Source organism: Ailuropoda melanoleuca, chromosome 17 (assembly GCF_002007445.2).
Source record: "Ailuropoda melanoleuca isolate Jingjing chromosome 17, ASM200744v2, whole genome shotgun sequence".
Taxonomy (NCBI): Eukaryota; Metazoa; Chordata; class Mammalia; order Carnivora; family Ursidae; genus Ailuropoda; species Ailuropoda melanoleuca.
In genome coordinates this window covers 12,339,308-12,353,137 of record NC_048234.1, presented here as the reverse complement: position 1 = coordinate 12,353,137, position 13,830 = coordinate 12,339,308, and the positions used below count along the sequence as shown (strand labels likewise).

General features: G+C 48.0%; 1 long non-coding RNA gene across 1 annotated transcript; it reads left to right on the top strand.

Annotated features, from left to right (window-relative positions):
* Positions 1 to 7,672: 7,672 nt before the first annotated feature.
* Positions 7,673 to 13,624, top strand: LOC117796981. Its single transcript, XR_004621784.1, has 3 exons — positions 7,673 to 7,877; positions 9,907 to 10,042; positions 10,407 to 13,624. It is a non-coding gene; the product is annotated as an uncharacterized LOC117796981 (long non-coding RNA).
* The last annotated feature ends 206 nt before the right edge of the window (positions 13,625 to 13,830 follow it).

Below are 13,830 nucleotides of genomic sequence, written 5' to 3'. Positions count from 1 at the left end.
TAACACCATCACCACCATCATCACCAACACCATCACCACCATCATCACTAACACCGTCACCACCATCATCACTAACACTGTCATCACCATCATCACTAACACCGTCATCACCACCATCATCACTAACCATCACCACCATCACCACTAACACCATCACCACCACCATCACCACCATCATCACTAACACCATCATCACCACCATCACTAACTCCATCATCACTAACACCATCACCACCATCATCACTAACACCATCACCACCATCATCACTAACACGTCACCATCACTAACACCATCATCACCACCACCATCACCACCATCATCACTAACACCATCACCACCATCATCACCACCACCATCACCACCATCATCACTAACACCGTCACCACCATCATCACTAACCATCACCACCATCATCACTAACCATCACCACCCTCATCACTAACACCATCACCACCATCATCACCAACACCATCACCACCATCATCACTAACACCGTCACCACCATCATCACTAACACTGTCATCACCATCATCACTAACACCATCACCACCATCATCACTACCACCATCACCACCATCACCACTAACACCATCACCACCACCATCACCACCATCATCACTAACACCATCATCACCACCATCACTAACTCCATCATCACTAACACCATCACCACCATCATCACTAACCATCACCACCATCATCACTAACACGTCACCATCACTAACACCATCATCACCACCACCATCACCACCATCATCACTAACACCATCACCACCATCATCACCACCACCATCACCACCATCATCACTAACACCATCACCACCATCATCACTAACCATCACCACCATCATCACTAGCCATCACCACCATCATCACTAACCATCACCACCATCATCACTAACCATCACCATCATCATCACTAACACCATCACCACCATCATCACTAACACCATCATCACCATCATCACTAACCATCACCACCATCATCACCACCATCATCACTAACCATCACCATCATCATCACTAACACCATCACCACCATCATCACTAACACCATCATCACCATCATCACTAACCATCACCACCATTCACCATCATCATCACTAACCATCACCACCATCATCACTAACACCATCACCACCATCATCACTAACCATCACCACCATCATCACTAATACCATCACCACCATCATCACTAACCATCACCATCATCATCACTATTATCACTACATCACATGGCCATCATAATCGTCATCACCATCATCACCATCAACATCATTATCATTGTCACTTCGATCATCACCAACATCCCCAACGCCATCACTACCATCATTGTCCTCTTCGTGACCATCACCACTGCTAACACTTACTGAGCACTTCCTGTGCCCTTTCCATGAATTCATTCAGTTAATCTTCACAAGCCTAGATATGTTTATTATTATCCCAGGTTTACTCATGAGGAAATGCAGGTTACATACATACCCCAGGCACATAGCTAGTAAGAGGTGCAGCTGGAATTTGAGCCCAGTCTGTCCAGCTCCAGGAACCGACAGCATTTGGCCAAGACCTTGCAATAGAGGCAGCTGGAGAATTGAAGGAAATACGTCTTGGCTGAGTTTTCAGAAAGATTTTCTGCTGCCCCGCACTGCTTTCACACAGCATGGCTTCAAGAAGTCAGGGCAGGGAGGGAAGGAGGCTGCCATTTGCCAGCTGCTGGGTCGGGATGAAAGGCTTTGGTAAAGCAGACAGGAAGCAGACTTTTCCATTCAGTTTGGTCCAGTTCTGCAATGGCTCCACGCACACGGCTTCCATTTTTCTGTCACAGGGCAGCTTATTTTTGCCCCAGAAACAAGATGGAAAAACACCCTGAGCTGGGCCACAGAAGATCAGCCAGGGAGACTCACCCCTCAGTAGTCCTCAGACTCAGACTGTTAAATCCACTCTTCTCCATTCTTTTTTCTGCATCCAGAACCCTGAATGTTGTATTGAAACTTCTGTGGTGCAAACATACCTCCCACCCCTTTCTTTATGAAAAAGACCATGTGATGCACTAAAGAACTTTGAAAAATAAAGAGTACCTATAATCCCACCACCGAATAATGACTTTGGGATTTAAATATTTATGACCTTCCAGTTTACTATCCCTTTTAAAGCCTCAGAGACTCATAACCATAGCATCTTGTGGCCAGAAGTCTGACCTAGCTCTTTCCCTGTACTAATGAAGGGGGCGATGTTCCCAGAATTCTGTGATAGGATTTTACACGGAGGGAATAGGGGTGATGCCCTCAACAGAGTTTCCCTGATGGGTCTTCTAGCTGCTGCTCATACTCTCCAGGCATACCCCAGTCTCAGGGAAAATGTGTTGCCCAGGCAAACCTTGTTCTTTCTTTACCCAGACACCAGCGGATAGAGTTTTGGTCATTTCAGTCTTAAAGTCTATCTATTGGACTGAAGTTAAACTGACCAATGAATGAAGTTTATTAGGAAAATCATGAACAAGGTAATCACTAAAATAGATGGAAATGTCCTTTACTTATAGTTTTTACCCCAAACCTACTGCAAACACCACATTTAACAGTAAAACACTTGCCACGTTCCCAATGAACCAAGAACCAGACAGCAGCTAAGGGAGCTATCCCCCACCATTGTACAGGGGGTCCCAGCCAACCACACAATGAGAAAAGGAAGTAAGCATTAAAAGGATTAGAAAACAAAAGGCCAAGCGATCATTTGTTGGTAATATGGTTGACTATCTAGAAAATTCAGAAGAATCAACTACAGATTCATAGAAAATCAGACCTAAAAGGAAACATTTACCAAAACTTACTGGCAACAACCAATTTTAAAAGTGTAAGGGGAAAGATCAGTGATTAAGTGGCAGGCGTAGACATCTGAGTACTTGGTTCTTACTGGTGGGTGTGAGGGAGGTCTGGGCTGGGAGGAGCAAAGCCCAGGAATGTGACCCAGGACTTGTCCTCAGAAACTGACTGTAAAGAAGCAGAAGGGAATGAGGGTTGGTCTTCTATAACCTGCTGGTGCTGCCCTTCAAATTCCCTGCACAGAATTAGGGAAGAACCTCTTAGGAAAAAGTGATTACTAAGGCATGTGTTCCAGCTACAGTTGCTGGAAACAAACCACCACCAAGTTTAGCGGCATAAAATAATCCTTTTGTTGTGCTCGCGGAATCTGTGGGTCAGGTGCTGAGTTAGGGTAGAGAGGAGTGGTTCGTCTCTGCTCCACCACGCTGGGGCCTCAGCTGATGGAGCAGAGATGAGCCAATTTGTCTTATAAAAGGTTGTGGAAGGCAGGGCAAAAACATACCCCCAAAATAGTTAGCACGAAAAAAAAAAACAGGGATTGTCAGGTGCTGGTGAAGATGTGAAGCATCTGGAACTCTCATACGCTGCTGACGTGAGTGTTAAGTGGGAATAACCAATTTGGGAACCTGTCCGGCAGTTTCTACTCAGCTGAACACACGCAAATCGGTGGCCCGGTGATCACGTTCCCAGGCCTACAAATGGGCACCGAAAGTCATATTCAAGAATGTTTACAGTAGCACTATCTAGCCCAAACCTCAAAACTTCCAGAATGTCCATCCACAGCAGAATGGATAGATATTCACATGATAGGTTACTTTACATCAATGAAAATTATAACCACTTGTCCCCAATATGGGTTAATCTCACAAAGAAAATGCAGTCAAAGAAGCTAGAAAAAAATACCTGCATAGGATTCCATTTAGTTAAGTTCAGAAGCAGAAAAAAGTAATGTAGCCTGGTGTCCGAAGTCAGGAGAGCGGTTATGCTTGGAGACAAGAGTGACTGGATGGAGACATGAGCGGCTTCTCAGAGGCTTGTCAAGTTCTGCTGTTTGATCCAGGCGTCACGCACACGGGTGTGTTTGCCAGGTGCAAATCGGTCAAGCTGTACACTTCACGTCTTATGCACCCCTCTGGGTGTGTGTCAAATTTCAAGATAAAAAAATAAAAACTTTGTGGGCGAGCTTGGCTGTCCTACAAGGAGACGGTATCATGCGTGAAGATCAAAGGACATGATTTGTTCACTGAACATTAATCAGCCCCCCTGCCCACCCTGTGCAAGCCTGTGCTCGGTACCATGCAGAATTTATGGGCTGGACATAAATCATCGTCAGAGAGAGAAAGGGAAGAGTCATAAGACAAGTACGCATGGGCCCCGGCGGGTTAGCTGAAGCTTGCTGTGAACCCTACAATGAGACACAAATATATTATTTTGATGATTTCCAAACTAGTCATTCCAACTTACACTCACAAAGTTCAAAAACGTACTCTAAACATTCTGTATTCCCTTACCGCATGGAACAAGCAAAGAGCCATTTACCTGAATCGTTTATGAATTAGAAATAATTTTTCCTCCTGTGCCATCTTTTGGCATAATAAATTAGTTCAAGGAATTTCCTGTCCTCTCGTTTAAATCACATCTGTTTGGGGTTGTATTAAGTTATTTTATCTAGATGTCAGTAAGTATGAATGTTTACTAACGAAATCTCTTTCACATATAACTTGCTGCTTTAATGTTTTTGGTATTTGAAAATGAAAAGAAACTTGCTGCTTTAAAGTTGTCCCTCCTACCCCTCACAGCCATTATCCTTCTTCTTGTTTTGTTTTATTTTATTTTTTAAAAGATTTTATTTATTTGAGAGAGAGTAAGAGAGAGCTAGAGCACCGGTGAGGGGAAAGGGGGTAGAGGGTGAGGAAGAATCAGGCTCCCCACTGAGCAGGGAGCCTCATGTGGGGCTCGATGCCAGGACCCCGGGATCATGACCTGAGCCGAAGACAGACGCTTAACCAACTGAGCCACCCCAGGCGCCCCCCTCTTTCTCCTTGTTTTAATTATTCATTTATTTTTTTAATTATATGAGATGAGTAACACCTGTGTGGCTTCCCTCACTCTTGGTCCCTGGAATACGCTGCTTGACTGGCCTTCATCACGTGTCCCACCATTGTCATTCCAGCCTTGTCACTGACTGTAGAGTTACATCCTCCTTGCCTCTGACAGCGAAGGGTTGCCTCCTGTCCTCTACTCCAGGATCCCCATTGATCCCTGGGAGCCCAGGTTCGCGGCAGCAACTCACAGCGTCAGCACCAGTTTATAGAGGACAGCTGCCACCAAGCTTCTCCGAGATGCAGGTGCCAGGACACCTGGGTGTCTCCGTCAGTGAAGCGCCTGCCTTTGGCTCTGGTCATGATGCCAGGGTTCTGGGATCGAGCCCCATGTCGGGCTCTCTGCTCAGCAGGGAGTCTGCTTCTTTCTCTCCCTCTGCCTGTTTTTCCCTGCTTGTGCACTCGCTCTCTCTCAAATAAATAAATAAAATCTTTAAAAATTAAAAAAAAATTAAAAAGATGCGGGTTCCCCGTCACCTTTGGAATTAGTGAAGGTGGTGTCCCCTGGGCCCTCCTGAGGACCACAGTCAGGAAACAAGGGCTCTGGTCTCACCGACTACATCCATGTTCATATACCCATGCCCCTGACCTTCAGGAACCCTTCCTCGATCCTGTACAACGGCGTTTGTGGCGTCTGTGCCTTATTTCCGGTAGGCAATTCCTAGGGACATCCCGGCAGGGTACGAGGATGGGCTCCAAGGGACTTTCTGGTCACAGGGATGCCCGATCACAGATGTGTATCTCTGTGTCACTGAACCTCTCCTCTCCAGCTTTCCATTTCTACTCCACCCCCAGCTCAACACCCTCAGGACTCAGCCCCACCTCTGTTCTCCAAGTCTCTGCTGGCCACGCTGCTCGGTCCACAGTCCCATGAGTGTGGGAGCTAGTTCCTCCCTCAGAGGGGTCTGCATCCCCTCACACCGCACTGGCACCTGGCCCCGCTTGTGAACAGGGACCTGCTACAGCGTGGCAGCTCTGAGTGTCGAGGGGGACACGTGTGTCCTGTGAGACACCTGCCTCGGGCAGAGTTTGTGCAGGGCCCCCGGACCGTGGGAGGCTGGCTGCTCCCCTCCAGCAAGACAGAGGGGCTGCGGCTGAGGAAGGATCCAGAGACATACGGGAGATTTCCAAGATTCTCAGGCTTACCCACAATGTCACCCTTCCAGGATTCAGGGGTGCTCCCTGTTCCCACCAGAGCCCTGCCTCCCCCATGGGAGACCCCCTGAGGCTGGCATTCTGTCTCCCCTGAAGTGCTGTGGCCCTGCCATCAAGTCTTGGTCCCCGCTGTGGGAAACCAGTCCTCTTTACGCCCTCCCCTGGAGGTTCACGGGCCTCCACGATGGCACACCATCCTTGATGAGCAGCTGACCTGGGCCTGCCAGGCTTTTTTAGGGTCTCCAAAGCAGATAACAGCAACTATCAGGATCAAGGTGGCCATTCTACCGGAGACTGGTGGCTCTACGCACCGGACTGCGCTGAAGCCTTATGACCCTGCACCTCAGGACTCTTCCTCTAAGAGAAGTGGGTGGCGAGACGCATCCCCACTGATGTTACCTGGCTTGCACTCTGGGCTGCACGCGTGTGAGGATAGCGTGGACTCCCACGTGCCCCACACTGGGATATTGGCGAGACCCTAGTGCCTGGGGCTGCACAGTGTGGGCCAAGTGGCCGGGAGGAGCCAGCTGGACGGGCTAGCTGGTGCACACCTGGGCACTGCAAGGGAGTGGGGCTGAGAGCACCGGTGGGTGTGCCCACGTGGAGCCTGGGCGGATACGTGGACGTTGCCCTTCTTCCCAAGCTTCTTCCGATCTGGTGGCCAGGATGAGCCGTGTGCCTTCCCACGGCTCTAATGGGCTGGTGCAGAGGGCATAAACTCCCATGCCCTCGGGGTCCCTGGAGGGAGCAGCAGGCCACGCGAACACACACACACACACACACACACACACACACAGTGCATGCACTGGGGGCCTGAGATGGGGCCTCGCCCCCTCTAAACCAGGCATCACTTCTTCTCCCAGGCTGCTGTGGCCACGTGGAATATGGAGCTGCTGGTGACGCCTTGGGATTCTTCAAGAGAAGCTGAAAATACAGAATTTCTTCCGTAAAACCTGTTGATTTTTAAATGGTGATTTTTTTTTCTTTAATTGTGGGAGCCAGATAGAACGTGTCTTTGGCCCGGCACAAACGCTGCTTGAGAGCGAGGGTTTGCCCCGTTCACTGCTGTGTCCTGGCTTTTAGGGACGTTCGGGAGCTGGCTGTCAAATTCATGGAATGGATACGCCAGTTAGCATTCTTTGTCCATGTTGTCTCCCATCCCTCTCCCCCCATCCTTCCCTCTCTGCTCCTCTCCCTCCTCTCTTCTCTCCCTCCCTCTCTTTCTCCCTCCCTCTCTCCCTCTCTTCTCTCTCTGTCTTCTTCTCTCCCTCCCTCCCTCTCTCCCCCTCCCTCTCTCTCCTCCCCTTCCCTCCCTCCCTCCTCTCTCTTCTTCCCCCTCCCTTCTTCCCTCCTTCCCTCCCTCTCTGCTGGACCTCATTTTCACATTTCAAAACTTACTGTTTTATCTGGTAACCCTGGTAACTGGCCTCTTGGAAGCCTATTTGGGAATTCTAATGCCTTGTTTTTTAATTCCAGGAAAAAAAAACACCCAGATAAATCCTGCCCTTGACTGTAATTTCTAATCTCCCCCCTTGTCGTATGTGGGTGTGTATTTAGATTACAAACTCACCGGATAGGAGCTGTATTTACAGTTCCGTTTTGTGAGGCGGATGGAGGTGTGACAAAGGCGCCCTTCAAAGGTCCCCTCCCCCAAAGAAAAGCTTGTGTTTTGCTGCTTGCACGTCCGTCCGGGACTTCATCGGGGCACAGGTGCCCGCGGCACTGAAGTAAACACAGGGGTACTGCAGCCAGGCAGAGGGCAGAGGGAGGAGCCGTATCCCTTCCCAACGCCTTTCCAAGGTAATACTCCTTTGCCTGCTGTTTGAACGTGGATGAAGCCATGGTAGAGGGAGGGGTGAAAGCAAGGACTGGCCAGGTCCATACTCCATGGAAACCCCAGGAGTCAGAGGAGGCCAGGAGGCCAGGCTGCCAAAGGGTACTGCCCGCTCAGAGCCTGCTGGAGGTCTTCTGTAAGCCAGCCACGGCTCTGAGAAAGAACTACGCACAACACGTTGGCTTGCATGCAGGCTTGGGTACAGAACTATCTTTCGTTTTTAAGATCTAATACTTTTGCCCTTTGGCAGAAAGAGATAATAAGGAACCAATCATAAATAATTTCCCTTTTTAAAACTTCAAAGAGACTAAAATGAGATTTCGGGACAACTTAAAAAATAGGATGCTCAGAGGAACTGAGAATTGATTCATTTCAAAAAAAATGGTCCCCAAGGTCACCTGCATCGCTGTGATTCCCAAAACCCTGCAAGTCTGCGCCGGATGCCTGGTCCCACCAACAATTCTGAATAGTACTGGCTTTTTGTAGGAATTTGCTGTTTTTTCTCTTTGGTTTAGGTTTTTGTTATTTTTTTTTCATGAATCCTTTTATTGAAAACCATGTTGTAAATAAATATTAGCTGACATGGGAAGCCATTCATGGCAAATTAAGAAAGAAAAACAGATTATAAAGCAGTATGATCCCAAATTTGTTTTAAAAGCACACATACACATTTATGGTGTGTACGTGGAAAAGACAGACAACGAAATGTTCATCGTGGATATCTTTAGGGGTTTGAAGAAAGTTTTTATTTTCTTTTGTGTGCATTTTTTGCACTTTCAAAAGTTCCTCCATGGAATATACTTTTTGTTAATAGATTTTAAAATAATAGGTATTTTTATAAGTTAAAAAAAAACTTGAAATTATCATTAAGGATGAATTTAGGGGCTAGTAACAGAATGGCCTCTTTTTCACACCTAAGAAGCCTAGAGGTTGGCCTTTGCAACTCTGCAATGATGCTGTCAGAGACCCGAACTCTTTCTCTATATGCGTTCTGCCGCTCAACATGTCATGGCCTCATGATCTCAAAATGGCTACACATCTCCAGGCATTGCATCCACATTCTATCAAGAAAGAAGGGAGAAACTAGCAGCCCCTCACATTTCTTTATTCCTTTTTCATACAAGAATGCAAGTTTTTCTGGAAACCCCTTTCAACAGATTTCTGCTGGATGTATCAATGGTCAGAATGAGGTCACATGGCCACCTCCAGACCAGTCACTGGCCAAGGGGAATGAAATGATCATTTCCCTAGACTAACTCAGCTCCGTCACGTTGTATCTCCCAGGGCTGGAGTAAAGGCTGGGTAGAGCATGTGTAGGCAATGGATACTATTTGACCAAAAAACAAAAACAAAACCGCTTTTTGCAAGAAATGTTCACCTTACACTGTAGATATGTCAAATCTCTCTTCTCCATCTGCTCCCGCCCCCGTCGTCCCTGTCCCCTGCCCCCTGCCCACTGCGAGATCTCCAGGAGTAGCAAGGGTGTCTCATTCGTGAACAGCCCACATGAGGCAGATTCTTGGGGAATGATAGCTGGGTGCAGGAAGGACAGGCGGACGTGTTCCTGGCTGGCTCAAGTTGCAGACAAGTGGAGGTTTTGAAAAGTGAGAGAGCCCTTGTGTGCCATGTGTCCAGCAAGGATCTGGGGTCCAGAAGGAGTGGCGTCTTGAGGGATGTGCTCCTCTCTCTGGTTTTACGAGTTTTTGGCAGAGATTTCTTTACCACTCTGAGATGGCTTCCTTCACTTACAGGCTTTCTCATTCGGATTTGATTTGCTTTTTACAGGTTTAGCTGGAGGGGGTGGGGAGGGCGGTGGCTGAGGGGCTGAACCAGTTGGGATTTCACCTGTAGCTTTTGGAAGATTTCCTTTTGTCATCCGTGTGCTTTTAGCTTCTCAAAACGAGCTGTGCCAGTGCCCAGATCTGCTTGTGCCGCATTCTGCCACATGGCGTGGCCTCCCTTTTCCTTAGAAAACAATCTGCCCTTGTCTTCCAGTCGATCTTCCCACAAAGGCCATCTCAAGAGTGCTTTCTGGGCACATCCCTGGAGCAGGAGGCAGAGCTCCTTGGCAGGGCGCACATCATCCAGCCCAGGCTCAGCGGCATGCGCCAGTCAGAGGAGCTGATAGGAGGTAAGCGAACGTCTGGGCCGGGAAACGCATTCTTGGCTAACGCCAGAGAGCCTGGTCCCTTGTGCAGTATTGTTCCTCCCACGTGATTAAAAGCTTCCCACACCGCTCCTTACAGCCCTCACCTCCTCCTAGCACGTAACGAATGGCCTGGCACGGGGCAGGGCATCAGTCAATACTTTCATCATCGGAGCAGTGTTAGGCCCATGACGATGCTGTGAGCCCGCGGGTTATCAGAACAATGGCTGAAATGCGAAGGCGCGGGCAGGGGGTGGGGTGGGGGGAAGGATGTGCCAACATGACCTCTATCTGCTCTGATTTCCATCCGATTTCCAATTTTCTTTTCCTGTACTCCTGGCTGATTCAGAGGTGTGTGTAGACAGCTCCAGAGATGCGGAAACCACAGACATCAGAGGAAAGGACAGGAAGCCGCCTGGAGACATGCGTAGGGATCACACCTTTGACTCAGTTCCCCGGAGCCGCCTGAGCTCCAGGGACAGTGCCTGACACCGGACAAGGGTGGTCTCTCATCCCCAGGGGCCCAGGCGGGGAGATGTGACCACCGAGACACCCAAGTTCAAGGTGGGTGAATGACTCGCCCGCAGTCACGGAGCTAGTACTTGGCAGACGTGGGTTTTGGCCTCTTCTCCAGACCTGTCCTTGTGAGCAGCCTGAGCCTATGAGAGGAGGGGCTGCTCTGTTACTGATGATCGTTGCCTGGCTCCTGGCCTCCTCTCACCGCTCCATAAACGAATTTTGCACCTTTATGCCTTCTGCACTGAATCACGCTACAAGAAAACCGAACTTTGAGCCTGGAAACCAGTGTGACTCCGGCACCGCAGTCTGGGGCTGACCTGGAGGATCTTGCTGCCTCCCGGGCACTCAGACCATGGCTGCCTTTCTCACAGGCTGGGCGGCCAAGAAGCTTTCCTAAGCCACCAATGAATTTCACCTACAGGAGGCTCCTTGGCTCCCCGGATTGCGGCTGGCTCTTCCCACACTTGCCTCTCTCCCTGCGGTTGCTGCAATCCCCGGTCAGACAGTTACATAAGCAGTCCCCCTTGCCAACTGTCACCAAGGCCACCTGGAAAATCAGGACTTACGCAAACCAGCAATGGCTTGCCAAAGGTGCGACACCCTCGTGAGCTTGTCCCCGGCTTCTCGGGAGCTATGTTCAAGCCCTCTCCTTACTACCAGCCCTGGTTTTTTCAGAGCTATAACAACAACAACAACGTGTATTTTCTGCAGACTTGAAGCCAGTTAGGATGCTGGGGCGTTTCTAGCATAAATAGGCTGGAAATTCCATTGTTACATCTGTCCTCTGGTTTCTGGTTTCTTCCTAATGTCAGTATGACATACTTACTCCCGTGTCTATGTCCTGGTTCTTCTATCAACTGGCTGCATGGCCTGAAGCGAGTCACTCTGTCTCCCCAGCCTCCGGCTTCCTCATCTGCAAAACGAGGGGATCACGGGAGACAAGCACCAGGACCCTTCTAGTTCTGAACTGACTCGTCCATCCTCCTGTGGTTTGGCCTGGAGCCTCCTCTTTCCTCCCGTCTGTCTCATCCACAGAGCCCGTGCCCAAAACACAGCACAGGGACAGACCACAGCTGTCTCCTGACGGCTCTCAGGATCGCAGTTTGTTGGAGCCAAAGACCTGGCAGGAAATGTTCACAGCTGACAGAACCACAATTTCAAAGTCATGCTGTCAAGAAAGGATGAAGGACAAGAGGGACAAATGCCATGCCCTCTCGAAGCTTCTTCCACTTTTCAGCTTGGAACCTGTTGGTGTCTGTAGTTTGAGGATGTTCCAAACGTCTGTAGTTACAAACTATCCCCTCCCGTGCCAGGAGGTCTGGAAGCCCAGCCACGGGATCAGGCTATGACGACCAGCCACACATCCTATCTTCCTCAGCATTCCAGTTGCAGAATAATTTTTAAAGTAGTTTTGCAACTGCGGTTAGTAACGAAGAGGCAAAAGACTTAACAGCAAATCCAGTGAGGGAAACAAAGTAACTTCTAGAAGAAAAAAAAAAAAAGAAAGGAAAGAAGAGTGAGAAAAACCAGAAAGGCCATCATGAGAAAAAGGACATTTTTTTAAAAGAAGGATTAACAGAAGGGGTTAAAGTTGAAGCTGTGCAGAGGCGACCAGCAGATAGTGAAACAGCAAAGAAACAAACAAAAAACCCAAACAAACAAAACCCTTGGCTAAGAGATAATCAGAGAATGCTTAGTAAAGAGATTGGAAAGAATATGATATCAGAACAGTAATGACCATTTTAAAAGAAAATGAGTTCTGGCAATGGATTGCCTGTCATTTTTATTCTATCAAAAGCTGGTGGAAGTCTGATGAAAAATAAGGAGGAGAAATAGGGACGAAAGGAAATGTCTTACAGAGAAAATTCTGAGTCTGAACGATATACAGTCAGGTTTGTGTGCTGAAATCCCCTAGATGAATGCTTCCAAGAAATGAAACCATTAACATGAGCGATTTGAGAAACTGGGCATCACAGAGTGTCTCAGAGTAAGGACAGGATGATTGGAAGGCATACAAAGAAAAGAATCAAATTCCGTTCAGAGAGAGAAGAAAGGCCATCTGCAGGACGGACCGGAGGAAAGGCTTTTGTCCTGCCGTTTAAGCAGTGAACTGTGGCTTCAGGGAGCCTTTTCCCGCTCGTTACGTGCTATGCTACGTTTGGCTTGAGCCATGATTGCTGCCTGTTTTGTTGTGTGTGTATGTGCGTGTGTGTGTGCGTGTGTGTGTGTGTGTGTATCAAAGTATCATGTAGTTTTCCAAACTGCCCGAGGCTCCAGGCAATGAGAGAATAGGATGAATCATATGTAAGAATAAGCTTTGATGAAAAAGCCTTCAATCATTCAATGGCATGATGGGTTAAATAATCCCCATGATGTCTGTCTGACAGAAGAAGGACTATTTTTGGACTTCGCATAGAAGGAATGTATCACCAGCACGTTCGTAAGTATTCGTGGCGTAGGTCCACTTAGAACATCTCAAAGTGCCCTTCGTGGACGCAGCCTGGTTTTTGTATTTCTACTTGTGGTAACAGTTTGTGGTGATTATTATAAGAAATAATGATGAGAGGTTTTCTTGAAAAATTAAAAAATCAGTAGCAGTAGTGGCTAAAACTTAAGAGTACTTACTAAGTGTCTCTTCAAACAGCTCCTTACATATATTCATTCCCGTATCCCTATCACGTAGGTGCTGTTATGATTCCATTTTGCAGATAAGGAAACTGAGGCACGGGAAGGTGAGATGACTTGTCCAAGTTCACACAGCCAGAAAGAAGCAGAGTCGGGTTTCTAATGTACTGAACTCCCATGTGCCCACTCCCATTTTTAGCAAACTGTTCATACTTTTCCTATTTGCCTCAAGTCCTCCTATAAGATACAAAGGAAATAAAACATTACACAGAAAGTTGCTGTTGCATGCCTATCCCCCATCCCATGAACGTGGGGTATAGTCTTTAGCTCCTTTTAAAACACTTTTACAGGGACAGCTGGATGGCTCAGTCAGTTAAGCATCTGCCTTCGGGTCAGGTCATGATCCTGGGGTCTTGGGATCGAGCCCCGCATCGGGCTCCCTGCTCTGCTGGGAGCCTGCATCTTCCTCTCCCACTCCCCCTGCTTGTGTTCCCTCTCTTGCTGGCTGTCTCTCTCTCCGTCAAATAAACAAATAAAATCTTTAAAAAAAAAAAAACATAGTGTTTGTTTTCACATTTCAAACATCTATAAAGAGTACTATATTCTATTTCCTTTCACCATTATGATTA